We start from the raw sequence: 12,016 nt of genomic DNA on the forward strand, positions 1-12,016 counted from the left end.
ACCTGGAAATTAAGATATTGCTCATAGGTGCAGGAATCCACAATTGTAAAAGACCATTTCTGACTGCAAGTGCAGGGTGTAAAGTGCTATTTTGGAAACTAGTTGCCATGTTTTACCCACCAATCAAATTGAATGCAACTTGCAGCTAAAAGGATTGCATTTCTTCTAGTGCTTGGGGTTAATATAACATTGGCTTGCAATTCTTTTTTTGCCTTTTGATATAGACCACTGTGGGAACCATGGAATTACTGAGAGGTTTAGAGGGGTGGTAACAATAGGGTGCAGTTGCATGCAATTCACCAAAGAGGCAGGACGGATGCAATGGTGCACCCAAAGGAGCGTGTTTGGAGGCAAGTGGCTTTACTGAATAGTGACGATATTTGCAACAATTGCATCCATTTTAGTGCAACACACGTATATTTGTAAATGAGCCATGTAGAGTAAATTCAAATATAGAGAATTGCATGTGGTCCTCTGGTCACCTGCAGAATTCCACCATAATCCAATGAAGCAAGTTAAAGCTTAATAATGAAAATAATTTCATATACCACAGAGCTGTGTGTATTTTCCATTTTGATTTTTTTAATGTGGCCAGCTGAATGGAAAGAACACAGTAGGAGTGTAACACCTCACCCTGGTGGTCTAGTGGGCCAGCGGGGACGCCCGATGTGTGGTGCCTCTTTCTTGTAAATGCCGGTTCCTAGGGTGCATGCGGCGTGCACCTCCGGACTTTACAAGCCATGCGCTTGATGTCATCACGTTCATTTGGTGCGAAATTCGAATATTTAAAGGGGTTTTGTACCCAAACTCATTGCCCGTTGTAGGTCTAACTTGTTTAGTATCTGGGTGCGATTCCTGTCTGTTTTGATTCCAGTTTTGACCCTTGCCTGCCTGACTATTCTGAACTCTGCTAATCCTGAACCTTGCCTGCCTGACTATTCTTTGAACTCTGCCTGTACCGACCCCGGCCTGCCTGACTATGCTTTTTGTCTATTCCCTGAACTGTTGCCTTCCGTCCAAAAACTTGGAAAAGAAAATGCCCCTTTGCTTGTTCAGAAAATCTGCTTTGCTCCTCTCAAGTTAAGACCTGGCGGCATCTGAGTAGCTGAGGGCTCCTCCCGAGGCCAAAGGCGGCTGCTACAGGCAGAAGATTGAGCTGTGACCAGGGAGCTTAGCATTTGTTCTGAATTTGGGAGCCCTATGTGACAGGAGCTGCTAATATTTGTATAAATGAAATTAAATATTAAAATACCAAGTTAATACAAAGGGAAATTCTCATAATTCTGCTTCTGTTTGATCATATTCCCACACATCATATTATCAGTCTCTTTCCAGAGGCAGGTGTGGTGTACATTGAAAATTCACTAAATGGACCCATATGTGATCCATTAATTTGCTCCCAGGATGCTTTTTAGGGAGAAAGAACTACTGCCAAGAGAAATGTTTGGGGACACATCATCTATATCCCTCCATATGCTGCTGCTAACTGCTCCAGGTCCATTTCACTGACATAACAAGTTGTTTCAAGCAGGGCCATTTTAATAAACATGCCAAAGTATGGGGTCTGTGCCCACCAGAATAGGGGCATCATCAGCAATTTCAAACCCAATAACTTTTGTATAAAGAATTTTGCTGAAATAGTTGACTGATCATTTTAAACAAAAGAAATAGCTCTGTTTAAACAAATATGGAATACCTCATGTCAGGGTGATGGATAGTGGGATCTTCCTGGGCCCACCAGTTTAGCCCCTGATCTCAAGTCACTGTGTAACAAACGTTTGCATGTGTGCATCAGGGCTAGGCATCCTATGACCTTCCAGATGTTGTTGTACTAAGACTTTCCCACCCACTGGTCATTGAGGGCTAAACATTTTGAGGGCCACAGATTGTCTGTGGCCCTCAATGCACATTGGACAAGGCCATATTGTCTGCAAATTTGCTCCGTATTGTTTGTATATAATGCCGCAGATTATTATTGAGATATTTGCTGTTGAGGTTCCATTGTTTTACAGGTGATTTGGTGACCTTAAAATGCCCCATTCCCCTGCACCTCAAGAATGAATTTCTAAGCCTTTGGCCTTTGTAGTAGTAATGTGTAATGTAATACAGACAAGAGCTCTGCTGGTACTGGTGGTGGGATTAGGACTGGTTATTACATAGTATCTCGGACATGAAGTCTTACTGCAGAAACATAAAGCAATTTATGCTCCAACATAATGAGAGTTGGAATGCAAAACTAATGAGATTTCACTTGTCAGTAACAAGTTGAGACTTTCTGATTCATAACACCACTAACATGTTGCTACTTTTAGTCCAAAAAACAAACCTAAAGATATGTCTGAGCTTGTATCCTTATAGACACTGTGAGGACTTTCCTAAATTCTAATAGTATTCCTGTTCTCCTGAGCATTCAATGTGATCTGGATACCGACAGATTGCTATCAACTAGCTACTATGAGATTTAAGTGTTGGGGAGTCATTTTGAATGAATTTATTATGACATAAAAGTTGATCACATACTTTGACTGTGGTTTGGCCGTTTGGTTGGAGGTTGGATGTATACAGTGCTGTATACATTTCACTATCTGTCCAGGCTTGAAAAATTATTTTGTTCTACTAAATACTATAAAGTACAGTATGTGCCTGTACTTAGAAGAATCTTTAGAAAAGTCTACATCCCTTTGGGGCAGATTTAACAAACTTTAAAAAAAAAAAACTTTCAAAGAATGGTGTGCCCATTGGTTTGAATGGATTTTGGCAAGTTTTTTATTTTAAAAAAAATGTATAGATACCTAAGAATCTCATTCTCTGTGAGAAAGGGGTTTTGTGTTGAGATTTATCTAATTTAATCTCAATTGGCCCCTTTCTGTTGGGAGAGTCTGTAGCTCTCGGAATAAAATCTGAAGTTCTGATCAGTTTGAGTTTACAGAATTACACACCCTGCCCCATACTCAAAGGATTCTTGGAGTGACGATATGATAAATCCATTTAAAAACAAATATACTATAAAAACAGTAGGGTGGTATGTAGAAATTGTTTGCAGGTACATCTTCAACTCTTTTAATGAATAAGTATCTCAACTGCCTGCTTTCTGATAAATTCTAAAAATGTAAGGAACTGTACACATAAATGGGGAAATGTAATAAAAGGAATATACAAATTAGAAATGAAAATAAAAATATTAAATCAAGTTCTAATAAATCCCAAAAAGTGGTTTGCATTATGCATAGTTCTTTCCCATTTTTTATTTGATTACATTTACCCAAAAAGGGAATAATTTATAAGTGGATCACTATTCATATATTAATTTCTTAGATGGTATAACAAGTGTGACTAAACACTGTATGTGAATATAATGCAAGCCTTCCAGTTTGCTGCAGAATGCAACAGGAATAAGATGCACCATGACTATGAGTTCCTGTTAGCTACAGACTATGTCATTGTTATATTATATCATATGATTAACAGGGTCAAAGTGTTTTGTTTAATATCACCCCAGTCCCCAGCATCACAAGAACCCCTGAAAAAAGACATTGTCACAGGTTGGCCCTCCCTAATTTCCATTTTACCCCTGGATGGGACCCTGGTCTGCCTGTGTTGCTATAGGCCCCACCTTTTCTTACTTATGCCTTGAGTCAACAACATACATTATTCAGATTCTGAAACTGTTTTAAACCATACGATTCTGGAAAGTCAAAAAAATAAAGTAAAACACACACAAAAAAAAAATCAGCTCACTTGTGCCAGAATTTCTGCGCCTGGAGGCAAACAAGAACTTTAACATAATAGGTGAAATTTATCATTCTTTACCTCCCACTTGTAAAAAGCTTTGATGATTTTTTTTTCAGAACAGCAAAAATGTACTCAGCCGGAACTTGTAAATACTAAATACTGACCGACGGGACACAGGTTTGTGGGCTGCTGCAGGACACTATAGCAATGAGCAAGGCTGGGGTTTCAGAAATTGCTAATTTGTCCGAGAATATAGACTGCTTTATTCTAGGTGAACATACTTGCCTCTGTGCTTTGACCAGAAGCATTAGCTCAAAGGCTCACACACTGATCAGATTTTTTTTTCATCTGAAGCCCAAGCAGTGCTTTATTTCCCAGTGCAAGAGTGAAAACACACAAGTGCAAAGAGGGCAATGAACTTAGTCTCAAAACTCTGAGATCACCCAGCCAGAAGGTGTTAAATCTTCAGGCCTGTCTTCGTCCGAAGACTAGGGCAAATCTCTGTATCTCCAACCAAAAGAGCCCACAGGCCAAAGGCTGGGGAAGGGGGTCCCTTTGTCCTTCCCACTCTAGCCCGAAGGCTTATAACTATAAGGGATCAGGGGCAACAGATGGATCTCTAAGAAGGTCCCAATTACATGTGTGCCCACTATAGGGCCAAGTTCAGGAGAAGAAGGTGCCTGATGGCCACACATCTCCCTCCTAAATCAGTGCTCAACTCTGAGGTTTATTGCATCAGATCCTAAAGTGCTAAAAAACACACTGATACTAAGTATGAACAGCTCAGTGTGTAGAGCAGTAGCCTAACTAGATATTACTGGGCCCCATAGTAAATTATTCTACAGGCCCCCCAAAACATCTACAGGTTGACCTGTTTTAGCAGTAATCATTAAAATTGTATGAATTAGGGTCTCATGGGGCCCCTATATCTCCTGGGCCCCCCTGCAGCCTCAGAGTCTGCTTCCTCTGTAGTTACACCCCTAGTGTAGAGCAAGGTTTCTAATCAGCAAATACAGTGAAAGACAGATGAGCAAGGATTAATCCATTCATTCATTAGGCACATTCACTACAGGGAGAGTGCAAACTGATCTTCTTCAAGCTATTCAATATAGTGCTAACCAATCCTTGTCATTTACTGGAATGCTTCCAGAGAAACGGTATTTATCATGTGCTGATTGTATGTGAATATTTATATCAATGTTTATACTGTATATAATTAAATGTATTCATCTTTATTATTTATGGGGCCTCCATGACCCCTGGCAGTGACTGAACAGTCCCTAAATGAGCCAGGCTGCATGACTCAGCTCTCACTGACAGCATATTCCCTTTAGCAGAACAGCTGAATAAAAGGGGAACTGTAGCCATTAGGAAATACACTACACTGGCTGCAAACAACACACTTGAAAACTAGAAAAAAAAATCATAATTTATTTATATTGTGTCCACAAGTGTTTTTTTAATAATTTCTAATGAATAGGGGTCTTACAAAAATACCTATTTGTGAATATATAATTATTAAATATCCACTACAGTTTGGGTGCATGTTTATGTCAATGACAAGTCCCCTTTAACCCTGTACATTCTGAATGCATCTTTTACATCTCTCAACAGGGTTAAGCCAAATGTTACAGAGGCTTTAAATGGGATTTATTTTTTGCCTTCCTCTGGATAAACTAGTAGTTTGGCAGGTTATATATAGACTTAAAAGATTTAACTTGATGGACATGTGTCATTTTTCAACCTAACTTACTAAAGGAGGCTGCTATGAGTTGAAGTCTTGGAGCAGTTTAGGCACCTCTCATATTGTAAACTATCTGTGACACAAGTGCACACAGGTAATAAATATTCATAAATAAATATACAGGTTTGGGACCTGTTGTCCAGAATACTCAGGTCCTGGGGTTTTCTGGATAAGGGGTCTCTCCGTAATTTAGATCTCCTTGCTTTTTGAAAAAAAATCAATCAAATGAGCCCAATAGGATTTTTTTGCCACCAATATGGAGTCATACAGCTTAGTCACCAAGTACAATGTACTGTTTTATTCTTTCAGAGAAAAAGGAAATCATTGTTAAAAATTTCAATTCGATTAAACGGGCTCTGTGGGAAATGGCCTTCTTGTAATTCAGAGCTTCTAGATAATGGTTTCCGGATACCGGATCCCATACCTGTAATAAACTAAGAACATATTTCAATTAAAAAAAATTTGTCAAAAACCTTATAATTCATTAATTCAAGCCATTGTAATCCACCTGTACATAGTTTGAGGGCAGACTCAATTTATACAAATACCGTAAGCAGTTTCAAACATTAGGGATGCAGCAAATCCACTATTTTGGATTTGGCCGAACCCCTGAATCCTTTGCGAAAGATTCGGGCAAATACTAAACCAAATTCCGAACCCCAATTTGCATATGCAAATTAGGGATGGGAAGGGGGAAAATGTTTTACTTCCTTTGTTTTGTGACAAAAAGTTGCGTGATGTCCCTCCCCACCCCTAATTTGTAAAAATTTGGATTCGGTTCAGCCGGGCAGAAGGATTCATCCGGATCCTGCTGAAAAAGCCCGAATCCCGAACCAAATCCTGGATTTGGTGCATCCCTATTAAACATGTCTTATATCCAAAGGTTAGGGGGCCCCTAATATTATTTTGTAGTTTATACTGTGGGCCAGTCAGTTCTAGGAATGGCACATGCAATGGGTTGTATATATATATATATATATATATATATATACTATATGCAGGTGATGTGTCAGCATAGATAAAGCTTCTAATTGTCTTTCCATTCATTTGAATGCCAAGTTATTTAGACCTTTTGACCTTGGAGGACTAATGTTCCAGTCTGATATGCTTTAAAGAAGCTCTTCATCATGTGTCATATTTCTAGTGGCTCGACAGTCACTATAGTGTAAAAGTCAGACCCCTATAAATCTTTAAAGCTATATTGGCTTTCCTACACTACACCTGTCTGGAGTATGGGTAAAAGAAACAAGATACACAGCACTGAAAACTATACTGATTGGGTGCCTGCTAGCACTTGACCTCTGAACTCATTAAACACATCAAGTCTATTACTGTCTCTAATATTTCAGTGCCTTTTCCCACAACTAGACAACAAGAGCCTTTAACATGCTGTTATTTTAAAATGTTTGTGACACAATTTATCCTGCCCTAAGGCTATATATATATATATATATATATATATATATATATATATATATATATATATATATATATATATATATATATTTATATATATATATATATATATATATATATATATATATATATATATATATATATATTATTCTTATAACTAATACCACCTTTAAGTAAATGAACTACTACTTACAGAAAAAAAAAAAGTTTTCAAAACAGACATACAGTTAAAAGAGTGGTTTATTTAGGTATTCTGAAAAACATGGGCTTTCTTTTCTATGTATTTGGAAGGGGACCCCCAATAACTATAACTCAAATTCATTCTGACACTAGGGGGCCGATTCACTAAGGGTCGAATATTCGACTAGGAATTAAAATCCTTCGACTTCGAATATCGAAGTCGAAGGATTTAACGCAGATAGTTCGATCGAACGATTGAAGGATAATTTCTTTGATCGAACGATAAAATCCTTCGAATCGAACGATTTGAAGGATTTTAATCCAACGATCGAAGGAATATCTTCCCCCATAGGCTAACATTGACTTCGGTAGCTTTTAGATGGCGAACTAGGGGGTCGAAGTTTTTTTTAAAGAGACAGTACTTCGACTATCGAATGGTCGAATAGTCGAACGATTTTTACTACGAATCCTTCGATTCGAAGTCGTAGTCGTAGTCGAAGGTCGAAGTAGCCCATTCGATGGTCAAGTAGCCCAAAAAAAACTTCGAAATTCGAAGTTTTTTACCTTCGAATCCTTCACTCGAAGCTAGTGAATCGGCCCCTAGGACTTTTAGAACCCTATTAACAGCTTGAACTACAGCCAAGAGTTAGAGATGAACAATATAAATGATAAATGCAAACCCTAACAAATTGTCTTAGAATATCTCCTTCTACAGCTTACTAAAGTTTAAAGGGGTGGTTCACCTTTAAATAAACTTTTAGTATGTTATAGAATGGAAAATTCTAAGCAACATTTCAATTGATCTTCATTATCTTTGCCTTTTTCTTCTGACTCTTTCCAGCTTTCAAATGACACTGGGGTCACTGACCCCACCTTAAAACAAATGCTGTGTAAAGTTATAAATTTATTGTTATTGCTACTTCTTATTTCTCATCTTTCTAATCAGGCCATCTCCTATTTGTATTGCAGTCTTCTATTCAAATTAATGACTGGTTGCTAAGGTTATTTAGACCCTAACAACCAGATTTCTGAAATTACAAACTGGAGAGCTGCTGAATATCAAGCTAAATAAAAACCACAAACAATTAAAAAGGAAAACCAATTACAAATTGTCTCAGATAACTCTCTACATCATACTAAAAGTTAACAACCCCTTTAATTATAAGGTAAATTGTGCACTTTACAGTATCTTTCCATACTGAGAATTCTTTCTGCTAGGTCCATAACCTAGGTTGGTAGGTTGAACCAATGATTTCCACTCTGCTTGAAAAAAATGTAAATGGGCTGTGTAGGTAGCAGTTTGGCAACTATTGTTTTATTTTTTACCATCATATAAACTCTTCTATGCCCTTTTATTGGCACAGGCATTGTCCACATGAATAAATCCATATATGCTGTTATTTATAAGCATTTATTAAATTGCATCCAGTTCAACTAACTTCTATTAATGCTTCTAACTAGGAACACTTTTCTTCATGGGTGTAACATTATATATCCAATTATGTTTTTAGCATACCGTAAATATATTTTACAGGGTGATACACAATTAATACCGTATTTAAAGGAATACTGTCATGGGAAAAAAACATTTTTTCAAAATGAATCAGTTAATAGAGCTGCTCCAGCAGAATTCTGCACTGAAATCCATTTCTCGAAAGAGCAAACAGATTTTTTTATATTATATTTTGAAATCTGACATGGGGCTAGACATATTGTCAATTTCCCAGCTGCCCCAAGTCATGTGACTTGTGCTCTGATAAACTTCAATCACTTTTTACTGCTGTACTGCAAGTTGGAGTGATATCACCCCCCTCCCTTCCCCCCCCCAGCAGCCGAACAAAAGAACAATGGGAAGGTAACCAGATAAGAGCTCCCTAACACAAGATAGGTAGATCTAAGAACAACACTCAGTAGTAAAAACCCATGTCCCACTGAGACACATTCAGTTACATTGAGAAGGAAAAACAGCAGCCTGCCAGAAAGCATTTCTCTCCTAAAGTGCAGGCACAAGTCACATGACATGGGGCAGCTGGGAAATTGACAAAATGTCTAGCCCCATCTCAGATTTCAAAATTGAATATAAAAAAATCTGTTTGCTCTTTTGAGAAATGGATTTCAGTGCAGAATTCTGCTGGAGTAGCAATATTAACTGATTCATTTTGAAAAAATTTTTTTTTCCCATGACAGTATCCCTTTAACAGTAGCATATCACTGTACATAAGAGAGTCCTGGAATATACCTGCCTGGATGAAAAAATGAAAAAATGTATTATATTATTGACATTTGATGAGAATATGGGATTTTTACTTTTCATTATGACTGGCAAAGGCAGTACCCATTGAGTTTGTTTGTCCATTTTAATTTAACAATAATTGTCAGATCTGTATTCATGATTGATGACATTTCTGAGAAGAAAATAAAATCATATGATGTATCAAAAGAGCCATCAGTGTTTGCATTTGAAGCACCAGTGTTGAAGATAGATGTGTTTAAAGATTCTGCTGCAGGACTTGGCCTCTAGGGTCACGGTCCAGTCATGTCCTCAAACTTGTAGATTATGTGAGTGGTAGTTGTATTTTCTCTCTGCTATGTTATGTTGCATAATAAGCATAAGCATATTTATCAGGGTTTTTTTTCTCTGGTACCAGAAAACAGGATAACTTGCCTGATACCTGTGTAATTGTCCATGATGTCTCTTCTTTACTAAGCATCAAACATTCTTCCAGTGGATATAATAATAATAATATTAACAATAATAATAAAATAATATTTTGATGATTAGTGTTGCTTTTCTACGTCTCATGCACAGTTAGGGTTGCCACTTGGCTGGTATTTTACCAGGCCTGGCAGGTAAAAATTATGGTTGATCCCAATGTTACTAATAGGGAAAAAAGATAAATATATAGGAAGGGTTCAAATGTGAGTCCCAAATTCATGTTAGTCCCAGTCCAAACCAGCCCTTCTGGCTCTCCACAACTGTTTTTTATTGGCAATACATGCACATTTTACATTTTATTGTCCCTAAGGAGAGAGCGGAGGCGCGATATCCTTGCAATTAGTGGAGAATATTTTGATGAATCATTTTTACTACATCCATTTTGTGAGTATAATGTGAGACTGGAGTTGGAACAGAGACTGTGAAGTGTGTCCTATCCTTATTTCTATTACCCTTCTCTGGCTATTTTCTAATAGACACGTATTGATGAATGGGGGCATATTAAACTAAGTCCCTGGTGTTGTGAGCTCATTTATTGGCACTATTTCTTATTTTACATCTATGACACTTGGGTGAAAATTTGATATATATATATATATATTGTCTTGTTTTCCCACATGGTTCCATAATTGGAGCTGGTCAAGAGAACATTGTTTTAAATTTGGAGTTAATTTAAGTTCAGACACCTGGCTGTGGGTGGGTTAAAGATGAACAGTGCATATTACATAGGCAGATTACAATAAAATGTAACACACATTTGCAGATACGGCTGACAGAGCAATGCTGTGTTCAAGTCTGTTTATTTTATGCCTTCCCACAGTGGAAACATTATGTTCCTAGGAATACTTATCCACTTTTGTTTTCAGAAGCATTGCATCTGCTCTGCGCTGTAGGTTTTGATTCTCACTGCCGTGTCATTAGAGCTTGTCAGAAGTAGCAATAAAAGCAAATGTTTTGGAAGCCTGCAGTCAACCAATGACATAAAAGGTTACCTGGCACATAAAACCGTATTGTTTGCTTCCTCCTGTCTCCACATCCCACTGGAGACTAAAGCAAAATCCTTCAACACAATGGTACCATTTCCATGAATACATTGCTTCCAAATAAAATGTTCACAAATAAATGACATCAGGAGATACCAGCCTATTGCTGTTCTCATGCTTAAAAATATTTATTACATCAAATGGTGGTCATCTTGTAAGCAAGGAACGTCGTTGCAAAGCAAAACCTTTTTGGTTCAACAGAAGCGTTGGTGTTGAGGTGGGTAAGAAAAGACGTGCTGTTAAGGCTTTCAAGTTAGCTGGTACAGCGGAAACATTTATAAGGTACAAGGAGGCCAATAAATCATGTAAAGAAGCTATAAGGCAAGCTAAAATTGATATAGAAAAGGATATTGCAGCAAGCAGTAAAAAAAATCCAAAATTATTTTTTAAATATGTTAATCGTAAAAAAATGAAGCAGGAAGGGGTGGGACCCTTACTATCAGACGGGGGTCAGCTGGTTGATGAAAACAAAATAAAAGCGCAGATTCTGAACTCATATTTTTCATCTGTCTACACAAATGAGGAACCAGTAAGTGAAGGTTTCCTTCTTAATAGTACCAATTCTAGTAATACAACTAATGATGCATGGTTGACACATGAGGAAATTCAAAAGAGACTAGAACATGTTAAGATTAACAAAGGTCCGGGGCCAGATGGAATTCATCCCAGGGTAATTAGCGAGCTTGGCTCTGTGATTGCCAAACCTCTTTACTTAATTTTTCAGGATTCATTGAGATCTAGCATAGTGCTGAGAGACTGGCGAATTGCTAATGTGGTGACTCTATTCAAAAAAGGATCCCGTTCTCAGCCTCATAACTATAGGCCAGTTAGTCTGACGTCAGTGGTAGGAAAGCTTTTCGAAGGGTTAATAAAGGATAAGATACTGGACTTCATAGCAAATCATAATACTATGAGTTTGTGCCAGCATGGTTTTATGCGTAATAGATCTTGCCAGACTAACTTAATTTCTTTTTATGAGAAGGTAAGTAGAGACCTTGATTCTGGGATGGCAGTGGATGTGATTTACTTAGACTTTGCTAAAGCATTTGATACAGTGCCACACAAAAGTTTACTGGTTAAATTAAGGAATGTTGGCCTGGAACATAGTATTTGTACCTGTATAGAGAACTGGCTAAAAGATAGACTACAAAGAGTGGTGATAAATGGAACATTTTCTAATTGGAC

Source organism: Xenopus laevis, chromosome 4L, assembly GCF_017654675.1.
Source record: "Xenopus laevis strain J_2021 chromosome 4L, Xenopus_laevis_v10.1, whole genome shotgun sequence".
Taxonomy (NCBI): domain Eukaryota; kingdom Metazoa; phylum Chordata; class Amphibia; order Anura; family Pipidae; genus Xenopus; species Xenopus laevis.